The following is a 12,444-nucleotide window of genomic DNA, read 5'->3' as shown; positions in this document are numbered from 1 at the left end:
AGCGTCGCAGCATAGGAGAACTCACCCTGGCTGGCCTATGGAATCCTGCCCTAGGTCATTCGGATGACGGAATGGCACTCCCAAGAACTGAATCAGCATACCTTATAGGGGGTGACTCGCCCCTAAAACTCTGAGGAGTTTAAAAAGAACACCTGGAAAGGGCTCAGTTTCCTAGGAGCATTCCAAAATCTGGCCAGGGTTGGCTGAATAATAATAATAATAACAACAATAATAATAATAATAATATAATAATAATTGAGGTAGTCCTCTGCCCATCCGCCAAGCTAGCTCTCTTCCTCCCTTCAAGGCCCTACTGAGAGCTCACCTACTCCAGGAGGCCTTCCCAGACTGAGCCCCTTCCTTCCTCTCCCCCTCGTCCCCCTCTCCATCCCCTCATCTTACCTCCTTCTCTTCCCCACAGCACCTGTATATATGTATATATGTTTGTACATATTTGTTACTTTATTTATTTATTTACCTATTTTACTTGTACATATCTATTCTATTTATTTTATTTTGTTAGTATGTTTGGTTTTGTTCTCTGTCTCCCCCTTTTAGACTGTGAGCCCACTGTTGGGTAGGGACTGTCACTATATGTTGCCAACTTGTACTTCCCAAGGGCTTAGTACAGTGCTCTGCACACAGTAAGCGCTCAGTAAATACAATTGATGATGATGATGATGATTAAGCGCTTACTATGTACCAGACACTGCATAAACACTGGGGTGGATACTAGCAAATTGGGCTGGACTCAGTCACTCTTCCACATGGGGCTCACAACTCAATCCCCATTTTACAGATGGGGTAACTGAGGCACAGAAAGTGAAGAGGCTTGCCCAAGGCCACACAGCAGACAAGTGGAGGATCCAGGATTGTAACCCATGACCTTCTGATTCGCACAGAGCATTTTGGAAACCAAAAATCCTTTTCCCACTGAAAAGGAGAAGCAGTGTGGCTTGTTGGAAAGAGCATAGGTCTGGGAATCGGGGCACATGAGCTCTAATCCTGCCTCTGACGGTTGCCTGCTGTGAGATCTTGGGCAAATCCCTCAGTGCCTCTGCGTCTCAATTTCCTCAACTGTAAAATGGGGATTAAACATTAGTTCTCCTTCCCCCTAACTTTGCAAGCCTCATGTGAGACAGGGACTTTGTCTGATCTGGATATCTTGTATCTACCCCATTGCTTAGTAGTCTTGACAAATATGCCGCAATTATTATTACTGTTTCCAATTGCATTCCTGCCCTTCTCAGAGTCACACCTGGAGAATTTCCAGTACTCTACCACTCTCAACTGTGGGAGGGAAAGTCAAACAGAGGCATATCCATCCGATTCCTAGCTTGGACACTGGCTACCAAGTGGAAGGCAACCTGCTACAAGTCAAAACTCACCTGTGCTGGGCAGCAACTGCATGGGAGAGAGTGGAAGGCGGAGAGGTAGATTTACTGTGCGGAAGGAAGCAATGGTAAACCACTTTTGCATTTTTACCAAGGAAACTCTATGGATATACTGCCAGAATGATTGCAGATGGAGGTGGGGCGTTCCGGGAGAGATGTGTGTGGCTCAGTGGAAAGAGCCCTGGCTTTGGAGTCAGAGGTCATCAATCAATCAATCGTATTTATTGAGCGCTTACTGTGTGCAGAGCACTGTACTAAGCACTTGGGAAGTACAAGTTGGCAACATATAGAGACAGTCCCTACCCAACAGTGGACTCACAGTCTAAAAGGGGGGAAGGTCATGAGTTCAAATTCTGGTTCTGCCAATTGTCAGCTGTGTCTCTTTGGGCAAGTCACTTCGCTTCTCTGAGCCTCAGTTATCTCATCTATAAAATAGACATTAAGACTGTGAGCCCCCCATGGGACAACCTGATCACCTTGTAAACTCCCCAGTGCTTAGAACAGTGCTTTGCACATAGTAAGCGCTTAATAAATGCCATTATCATTGTTATTATTATTATTATTATGTGTCCATGATGTTGCTATATGTCAGAGATGACTCGACAGCATAAGACAATTGCACTCCTAGCTAATAAGGAGGAGCTGGAACCTATAGAGGGAGTTCAAAAGTTCTATATGAAATACTAGTCTCCAGGTGTTCAGTGTAATGCAATATATGCTGGGATTGCAGGCCCAGCATTCTTATGGGGACCAAGCTAGCCTGCTCGTATCTCAGTTTGGTTTGGTTGCCCCGGGCACAGAGGTGAGAAAGAGGAGCCCGCTGTGCTGACCCCTGCCCATTTTTGAAGCAGTCCTAGGACTATTTGCCCAGGGCTCTTTTGAGTTTTTAAGTAGCCCTGTTTCTCCCTCACCATCCCCTGCTCCTTCAGTTGCCCCAGTTAAGGAGAATCAGGCCAGGCCACAAGGGAGGAAGGAGGTAGAAGCTATGATGGGGGTGGAGGGAGTTTATTAGCATATTTTTGCTCAGATCCACTTAAATCTGAATGTGGTATAGCTCACAGGTCACTTTCTCCAGCCACAGTCCATTACCACCTACACCCACTCTCTATTACAGCCCCCATCATACACCTCACTGGATTTACCGCTACAAGAAACTTTGCAAGTACATAATGTCTACAAGTTTTAGAATAGTTTAAATAATGTAGAGGCAAGATGCTTATAATGGCTTATTAGAGACAAAAGTTAGAGAATAATAACAATCAAAATCATAGTAATAAGCACCTATAAACACTGAAGTAGATAGATCCCAACCTGCTGTGTGACACTGGGCAAGTCACTTCATTTCTCTGTGCCTCACTTTCCTCAACTGCAAAATGGGCATTCAATATCTTTTCTCCCTCCTACTTAGACTGTGAGCCCCATGTGGGACAGGGACTGCATTTGGCCTGGTTAGCTCATATCCACCCCAGCACTTAGAACAGTGCTTGACAAATACTATGGGCTTAACAAATACCATGAAAAAAAAAAGATCAGACACAGCCGCTGACCCACATAGAGCTCCACAATCTAAAGGGTAGAGAGGTTCATCCCCAACCAAGAGGTGGTAAAACAGTGAGAGTAACTAACCATCACCTCAGGCATCCTATCACCATGACAACATCAGGATAATGGACAGGATAGTCCAGTAGTCTGACCTTTTTGCTCCACTGCACGTGGTCATGTGTTATTACTCTAACCTTGTTCTTATTTTTTAGACTGTGAGCTCAATGTTGTGATGTACTCTCCCAAGTGCTTAGTACAGTGCTTTGCACACAGTAAGCACTCAATAAATATGATTAATAATAATAATAATAACCAATCCATCAATGCTATTTACTGAGCGTTTACTGTGTGCAGAGCACTGTACTAAGTTGGACTAGAGTTGGAAGCCTGAAATGCCTTTCCATGAAGCTGGGAGGGTGGGGAAGGGAGCGGGGTGGATATTAAGCTCCCAGAAATCCTAGTCACAATAGCATCCTACCACCACTGCAACGTCTGATTCTGGTGTCCATGTGGATGGCCCTGCCAGGCTCTCCTTCTCTTTATGGGTGACAGACCATACTGGATGGTGGCTCAGTGTCCTGGATTCAACATAGTGGGGAACCAGTCAACTAATCACTCAATTAATGATGATTATTGAGCATTTACTGTGTGCAGAACACTGTACTAAGCGCTCAAGAGATTACATTATAACAGAGTTGATAGACATATTCCCTGTTCACAACAAACTAGAGGGAAACTAACTCTGCTATGGTATTATTCATTCATTCACTGACATTGACATTTTTTCACTGACACTGTCCTCTCCTGGTTCTCCTCCTATCTCTCTGGCCACTCATTCTCAGTCTCTTTAGTGGGCTCCTCTTCTGCCTCCCATCCCCTAATTGTGGGGGGTCCCTCAAGGTTCAATTCTGGGTCCCCTACTTTTCTCCATCAAGACCCACTCCCTTGGAAAATTCATTCACTCACAAGCCTTCAGCTATCACCTCTATGCTGATGACACTCAAATCTACATCTCCAGCCCTGATGTGTCTCCCTCTCTGCAGTCTCGCATTTCCTCCTGCCTTCAAGACCTCTCTACTTGGATGTCCTCCAGTCATCTCAAACGTAATATGGCTAAAACTGAACTTATCTTCACACCCAAACCCTGTCCTCCCACTCACATTCTCATCACTGTTGACGACATCACCATCCTTCCTGTCTCACAAGCCGGTAACCTTGGGTTTATCCTTGACTCCCCTTTCTTGTTCCACCCACGTATTCTGTCACCAAATCCTGTCAGTCCTACCTTCACAGCATAGCTAAAATCCACCCTTTCCTCTCTATCCATAATGCTACCACATGAATACAATCACCCATCCTATCCCGTCTGGATTACTGCATCAGCCTCCTTGCTAACCTCCCAGTCTGCTGTCTCTCCCCACTCCAGTCCATACTACACTCTGCTGCCTGGATCATTTTTCTACAAAAACGTTCTGGACACGTCACCACACTCCTCAAAAAACTCCGGTGGTTGCTCATCCACCTCGATATAAAACAAAAGCTCCTTTCCATTGCCTTAAGCACTCCATCACCTTACCCCCTCCTAAATCACCTCGCTTCTCTCCTTTTACAACCCAGCTCACACACTTTGCTCCTCTAGTGTGAACCTTCTCACTGTGCCTCCATCTCGCCTGTCTCACCACCAACCCCTTGCCCACATCCTGCCTCTGGCCTGGAAAACCCTCCCTCCTCTAAACTGACAGACATGCAATCTCCTCTGCTTCAAAGCCTATCGAAGGCACGTCTCCTCTGAGAGACCTTCCCAGACTAAGCCCCGCTTTTCCTCATGTAACACTCCCTTCTGTGCTGCCCTGACTTGCTCCCTTTGCTCTTCTCCCCTCCCAGCCCCAAAGCACTTACTGTTATTTTATTTATCCCTTTGCTCTTCCCCCCAAAGCCCCAAAACACTTATTTACATATCTGTAATTTAATGTATTTGTATTGCTGTCTCCCCCACTCGAAACTATGAGCCCACTGGGGAAAGAAATGTCACTGTTTATTGTTGTATTATACTTTCCCAAGCACTTAGTACAGTGCTCTGCACACAGTAAGCTCTCAATAAATCTGATTTCATGACTGAATGAACAGGGACTCTGTCTAACCCAATTAGTTTGTATCTACCCCAGCGGTTAGTACAGTACCTAGTAAAGCACTTAGCAGATATTGCTATTATTGTTATTGTTATTATCATGTGTCAAGCACTGGAAAATGGGGATTAAGACAGTGAGCCCCATGAGGGATATACACTATGTCCAACTGATTATCTTGTATCTACCCCAGTGCTTAGTATAGTGCCTGGCACATAGTAAGTGTTTAACAAATACCATTAAGATGAAGAAGAAGCAGCACTGGCTAGAGACAAGATAATCAGGTCAGACATAATCCCCGTCCCATGGGGCTCACAGTCAGACTAGGAGGGACAACAGGTATTGAATCCCCATTTTACAGCTATTTCCCAGCCCATGATCTTTTCACTAGCCCACACTGCTTTTCCTGGGGGCTCAGGGCAGAACCTGCCCACTAGGGCCTCTCATATTCCAACATGCATGTTCTTCTGCAAAGTTAAGGTTTCCCAAAATACCTGGTGCCGCTGCCTGGGGGATGCGATTTCCCAGCAACAGGAAACAGGGACTCCCCAAAGCAAGGAGCACCACTTCAGCCAACCCTGAATCTTCTCAGTATGGCACCAGCCCATGCTCATTTGCCTTGTAGCCAGATGCCAAGCCGGGCCAGGGCTGCACAGTGTCTATGCCCTGCAGCCCAGGGTGGCCCCGCCTAGCCAGAGGTTGCCTTCATTCTTGGGATGACTACCATTCATTCATTCAGTCAGTCAGTCAATTGTATTTAATGAGCACTTACTGTGTGCAGAACACTATACTAAGTGCATGGGAGAGTACAACAGAACAATATACAGACACATTCCCTGTCCAAACAAGACTACAATCTAGAGGGAGGGAGATAGACTTTAATATAAAAAAAGAAATTGCAGATATGTACATCTCCCACACTGTAAAGATAGTGTGAATGCAGCTTCCTTCCTGCCACAAAACCCTTGGAACTGTCAGCTTCCAGGGACAAGCCTGACTTGGAAACATAATAATAATGATAGTAATAATAATCATAATTGTGGCATTCGTTAAGTGCTTACTATGTGCTAGGCACTGTACTAAGCACTGGGATAGATACAGGGCAAATGGGTTGGACACAGTCCCTGTCCCACCTGCGGCTCACAGTCTTAATCCCCATTTTACAGATGAGGTAACTGAGGCACAGAGAAGTGAAGTGACTTGCCAAGTTCACAGAGCAGACACATGGAGGAGACAGGATTAGAAACCAGGTCTTTCTGACTCGTAGGCCCGTGCTGCTTCTCGGAGCCTAGTGGATAGAATACTAGAGTACTATCCATTAGGGTGAGGATTGCTTGACCCATAGTTCATGCTGGCTTAATCCACTCAGGAGAACCCATGACTACTGCTCTCCCCAATTATATGGCAAGGCACGAGTTGGGGCACGGTTGAAAAAGGGTGGCAGGAGAGGAAAGAGTGCTGGAGAGCCCCAGCTTCTGGAGGGAGGCCTGCAGGACTTGTTCATCCCAAGCAGAGAGAATGACAACATTTGCGGGAAAAAGGAAACAGAAAGAAGCAGCATGGCCTAGGGAATAGGAGCCTTGGTCTGGGACTCAGGAAGACTTGTCTTCTAATCCTGCTCTGTCATTTGTCTGCTGTGTGACTTTGAGCAAGTTGAATTCCTCAACTCCGACTCTCTCCTGGACCTCCTCCAATCTTGATTCCGTTCCCTCCACTCCACCGAAACTACCCTCTCTAAGGTCACCAATGACCTCCTTCTTTCCAAATCCAATGGCTCCTACTCTATCCTAATCCTCCTGGACTTCTCAGCTGCCTTTGACACTGTCGACCATCCCCTTCTCCTCAACACATTATCCAACCTTGGCTTCATGGACTCTGTCCTCTCCTGGTTCTCCTCTTATCTCTCTGACCGTTCATTCTCAGTCTCCTCTGTGGGCTCCACCTCCCCCTTCCATCCCCTTACTGTAGGGGTTCATCAAGGGTCAGTTCTTGGTCCCCTTCTGTTTTCCATCTTGTACTTCCCAAGTGCTTAGTACAGTGCTCTGCACACAGTAAGTGCTCAATAAATATGATTCATTGAATGAATGAATGAATACTCACTCCCTTGGTGAACTCATTCGCTCCCACAGCTTTAACTACCATCTCTATGCAGATGACACCCAAATCTATATCTCTTCCCCTGTTCTCTCTCCCTCCCTCCAGGCTCGTTATCTCCTCCTGCTTTCAGGACATCTCCACTTGGATGTCCGCCCACCACCTAAAACTCAACGTGTCTAAGACTGAGCTCCTTATCTTCCCTCCCAAACCCTGTCCTCTCCCTGAATTTCCCATCACTGTGGACAGCACTACCATCCTTCCAGGCTCACAAGCCCACAACCTTGGAGTCACCCTTGACTCCGCTCTCTCATTTACCTCACACACCCAATCCACCACCAAAACCTGCCAGTCTCACCTTCACAATATCGCCAAGATCTGCCTTTTCCTATCTATCCAAACTGCTACCTTGTTGGTACAATCTCTCATCACATCCTGAATGGATTACTGCATCAGCATCCTTTCTAACCTCCCAACCTCCTGTCTCTCCCCACTTCAGTCTATACTTCACTCTGTTGCCTGGATTATCTCTCTACAGAAACGCTCTGGGCATGTCACCCCTTCCTCAAAAATCTCCATTGGTTGCCTATCCCTTCACATCGAGCAAAAACTCCTCACTATTGTCTTCAAAGATCTCTATCACCTTGCTCCCTCCTACCTCACCTCCTTTCTCTTCCTCTACGGCCCAGCCCACACACTCTGCTTCTCTGCTTCTCTTCTCTTCTCTCCTCATTGCACCTCATTCTCTCCTGTTCCGCCGTCGAGCCCTGGCCCACATCCTACCTCTGGCCTGGAATGCCCTCCTTCCTCATGTCCGCCAAACTAGCTCTCAACCCCCTTCAAAGCCCTATTGAGAACTCACCTCCTCCAGGAGGCCTTCCCTGACTGAGCCCCCCTTTTCCTCTGCTCCTCCTCCCCCCACCATTGCCCCTACTCCCTCCCTCTGCCCTACCCCCTTCCCCACCCCACAGCACTTGTGCATATTTGTACATATTTTTTATTATATTTATTTTATTAATGATGTGTATATATCTATAATTTTATTCATCGATTTTGATGATATTGATGCTTGTCTACTTGTTTTGGTTTGTTGCCTGTCTCCCCCTTCTAGACTGTGAGCCTGTTGTTGGGTAGGGATTGTCTCTATCTGTTGACAAATTGTACTTTCTAAGTGCTTTGTACAGTGCTCTGTATACAGGAAGCGCTCAACAAATATGATTGCATGAATGAATGAAAGTCAGTTCACTTCTCTGTGCCTCAGTTTCCTCATCTGTAAAATGGGAATTAAGACTGTGAGCCCCAAGTGGGACATGGACTGTATTCAATCTGATTAGCTTACATTTACCCCAGTGCTTCGTAGCGTGCCTGGCATGAAGTAAGCACTTAACAAATACCACTAAAAAAAAAACTAAACTCAAGAATCAAAGTGAGACAAGGAAGAAGCAGGGAAATGGATTATTAGCTTTGCAGAAGTGAGTGTTTTGGGGCTTAAATATTTTCATATAGTCTAGAAGGCCTCTTTCTGCAAATTAAATTAAGCACATAATTAGCATTAATCAACAGGAGAGCTGAGAGTTTTCCACAATTGTTGGGTTAGGGATGAGGGAAAAGCCTGGGGGAGGATTTGTGGCAAATTGAAAACGCCGTCAGCAGTAGTCTGAGGATCTTCTTCTTACACATCGGAACAAGTGCCCAGGGATCCATCCATAACAGCTCTCTGACCGGGGCTCCAGCCTACAGAGTTCTCTCATGAGGAGGGAAGCGACCTGGAAAGCAAACCAGTCTCACTTATGCCTGATCAATTTTAATCTTTTAATCCCAGCCCCATTTATGAAAATGTCCTCATACCCTACTATTTCCACTAACCCTTAATTTAGTTTAAAATTGATACAACAGATGATACAACAACAACAGACAATGTTTTAATCCCAGTCCTATTTACGAAACTGTCCTTATACCCTACTATTTCCACTAATCCTTAATTCAGTTTATCTGCCTCCCCTGTAGATGGTAAGCTCCTTGTGGGTAGGGATCATGTCGATCATTTCTGTTGTATCATGCTTTCCTAAGCGTTTAATACAGTGGACAGCACACAGCGACTGCTCAATAAATACCAATAATTGATTGATTAATTGAGTCCTCTCCATCCCCCTTCTGGTCCGAACCTTCCTCTCTCCTTGCCTCCTCCAAATACCAACCCATTTGGACTCTGGGCCCATCTCACCAGCTCCAGGGTAGGTGAGCATATAGTAGCCGAGTCTGTGGCTTATCCACTGCTCTCTCCATTAGCACGGATAATTGAGGGTGAATGATTTTACATTTTAAAAGAGTCACAGACAGTTAATTTTTTCTCTAAAGTAGGGTTGCTGGATGCCCTGGTTTCAGTTCTAGCTGGTCTCCACTTTTGCACTGAGGTTTTTCTGGTTTTTCTAGTTCCACATGCCTCATTTTCCCCAACTGAAAGATTAGATTATCTCTGATCAATCTTGTTTACCCTTCTGAGATACTGGATTGGAGAGACAGATATTTATGAGAAGATTTGACCTCAGAAAAAGGCACAAAAAGTGTTTAAGGTCAAATGAAATGAAACTCATTTTATTTTCATGATAATTGCATTTGGGCTGTGAACTATCTCAGAAATCCAGTCCATTTAGCCAAACAAAAAAAGGCTGTCAGATGCTACGTGAGCCGAGGTTATCCGTCAATTCCTGGTAGATAGGAGGAGGGTGGGAAGACATTAGCTCTGGAGTGTAATTTACCGATGACAAATTGTGAATGATGGAGGAATTATACTCTGTACAAAGGAAAGAATCTCAGGTAGCTGAAAAGCCTCAATGGGCCACAGGGCTCATAAACTAGTAATAAATGATCAGTGAGGCTCAGATAGAGGTCAATTCGGTAGTCCCCCTAGAATCGTACTCTCTATAACCAGTTTTGTGCACAGTACCCTGCATTGCACCCAGGGAGCACTCAGCAAAAGCCATTAGTACTACTTTCACACTTAAATAATTTACTTTTACACACCAAAAGGTATAATTACTGAGCAGGAGCCATACATGAACAATCAGGGGGAAAAAAAATCAAAAGAATAAAAAGGTTAAAAAATGTACAGAGTATTGTGTGGTGTTGCAGTAGTGCACATTGTGTACTCCTGCTACATTAGAGAGAAGCCTGTTGGACATGGTTTCTGATTAGGACTAGGGGATTCAGTAATACATGTGACTGAAATGTACCCCATTCTTCACCCCTTCTGTGAATATGTTGTGTCAGAATTGCTTGTGTGTGTTTTCCAGGAGATTGCATTTGTTTTCCAGCACACAACTGTATTTCAGCATACAACACCCCTAAGAGCAGCAGCCAGGCATCAAAAACTGGAAATTAACTCCATAAACATATACATAAATGTGTTTATAGGCAGCAGAAGTTCTCAAACGCAACTTCCTCTAATTCACGCACTTCTGCCTGAATTAATCAAGGAGTTGTTTTTAAAATGTAAATAAAATTCAACTCTCTGGCAACTGTACCCTGCCAGCAAACCCTAAAGCAGCTGCCTTCCAGAGAGCGATTCCCATACGTCACCTGGATTGGCTTTCCAGATTTGAGATCTTGAAAGATTCCTGGTCCTGGAGATTTGCATAAATCAGAGCTGCCTGCTAAGTAGGCCTAACTGCGTAAAGTCTGGCAAAATAGGTCTCCTTAACCTCAGACACTGAGACTGGAGCAGATAGAATAGAATTATACTGATGAACTTGAACTTTGCCAGTGAAATAATGGGCTTGAGGGTCAAGATCAAGGGATACATTCTCTAGGTCCTCATTGGCAATGAGGAAACAGTACCACATTCCCCATAAAGTTCATTATTTAGGCGCAATCTGTCGTGCTGGCATTTCCAGCCTCAGTAGTGACTGGTGTGAATTATGCTTGGGTGAAAGATTTCCACTGAGGGGGCCATTTGAGCAAGTGAGACTGGACTCTAGGAGGCCAAGCCAGGGGTTCGTAAACAAATTTATGAACTAATTCCCCATTCCCTTAGTGTTTGGATAAACAGGGATTTCTTTAGTTTGGCCTCATGCTCAGGAGAGAAACTCTCTGGCATGAAATCCTAAATGCCTGGAAAATTCAATTGAATTTCACTGAATAACCAAATCAGTGCAGAGCCACATTGAATCCCCCAGTGTGAGGTTGTGCTTTGCTTTGTTTTCGCAGGAGCAGAAATCAATCCCTAAGGTTCACAGCCTTATACTAAATTCTCATATATACACATATGCCTCTTTCCCCTTGTTTAGTCTTATTTTGTCTTATGCTGTCGAGTCATCTCTGACCCATAGCGACTCCATGGACACGTGTCTCCCAGAACACTCCACCTCATCTGAAATCGTTCTGGTAGTGCATCCATAGAGTTTTCTTGGTAAAAATAAGGAAGTGGTTTACCACAGCAGTAAACTTGAATCTTTGCCCTCGATTCTCTCCCGTGCTGTTGCTGCCCAGCATGAGTGAGTTTTGACTTGTAGCAGATTGCCTTCCACTCACTAGCCACTGGCCAAGCTAGGAATGGAATGGGCATGCCTCTGCTTGACTCTTCCTCCCACAACCGAGACTGGCAGAGTACTGGAAACTCTGCGGGTGAGATCCTGAGAGGGGCCTTGTTTAGTAGATGGATATATTTTACCAATGCAGAAACAGAGAACATCTCACAGGGGGGAAGGAACAAAAAGTAAGCTCCAAATTCCATTTTTGTAGGTATTTGTTAAGTGCTTACTATGTGCCAGGCACTTCGGAAAGTAAAACACAACTTGGGTAGATACGAGTTAATCATGCATTCAATCACTCCTTCAGTACTATTTATTGAATGCTTACTGTGTGCAGAGCACTTTACTATGCACTTGGGAAAGTAAAATACAACAACAGAATAGACACATTCCTTGCCCACAACGAGTTTACAGTCTAGAGGGGGTTAGACAGACAGTTGGACACAGTCCATGTCCTACATGGGGCTCATAATTTTAATCCCCATTTTATAGATGAGACAGTCAGTCAGTCAGTCAATTGTATTTATTGAGTGCTTACTGTGTGCAAAGCACTGTACTAAGTGCTTGGGAGAGTACAATACAACAATAAACAGACACATTCCCTACACACAACAAGCTTTCAGTCTAGGGGAAGCTTACAGTCTAGAGGAGAACTGAGGCACAGAGAAGTGAAGTGATTTGCTCAAGGTCACTCTGCAGACAAATTCATTCATTCATTCATTCATTCGTATTTATTGAGCACTTACTGTGTGCAGAGCA

The 12,444-nt window shown here is 44.9% G+C and overlaps 1 non-coding gene across 1 annotated transcript; it reads right to left on the bottom strand.

The window, feature by feature from the left end:
* Positions 1-11,659: 11,659 nt before the first annotated feature.
* Positions 11,660-11,797, bottom strand: LOC119929081. The gene has a single exon (XR_005451223.1). It is a non-coding gene; the product is annotated as a small nucleolar RNA SNORA7 (small nucleolar RNA).
* Positions 11,798-12,444: the final 647 nt, after the last annotated feature.

Source organism: Tachyglossus aculeatus, chromosome 5 (assembly GCF_015852505.1).
Source record: "Tachyglossus aculeatus isolate mTacAcu1 chromosome 5, mTacAcu1.pri, whole genome shotgun sequence".
Classification (NCBI taxonomy): Eukaryota; Metazoa; Chordata; class Mammalia; order Monotremata; family Tachyglossidae; genus Tachyglossus; species Tachyglossus aculeatus.
Note: the sequence above shows the minus strand (reverse complement) of the source record. Positions and strands in the feature narration are given on the sequence as shown.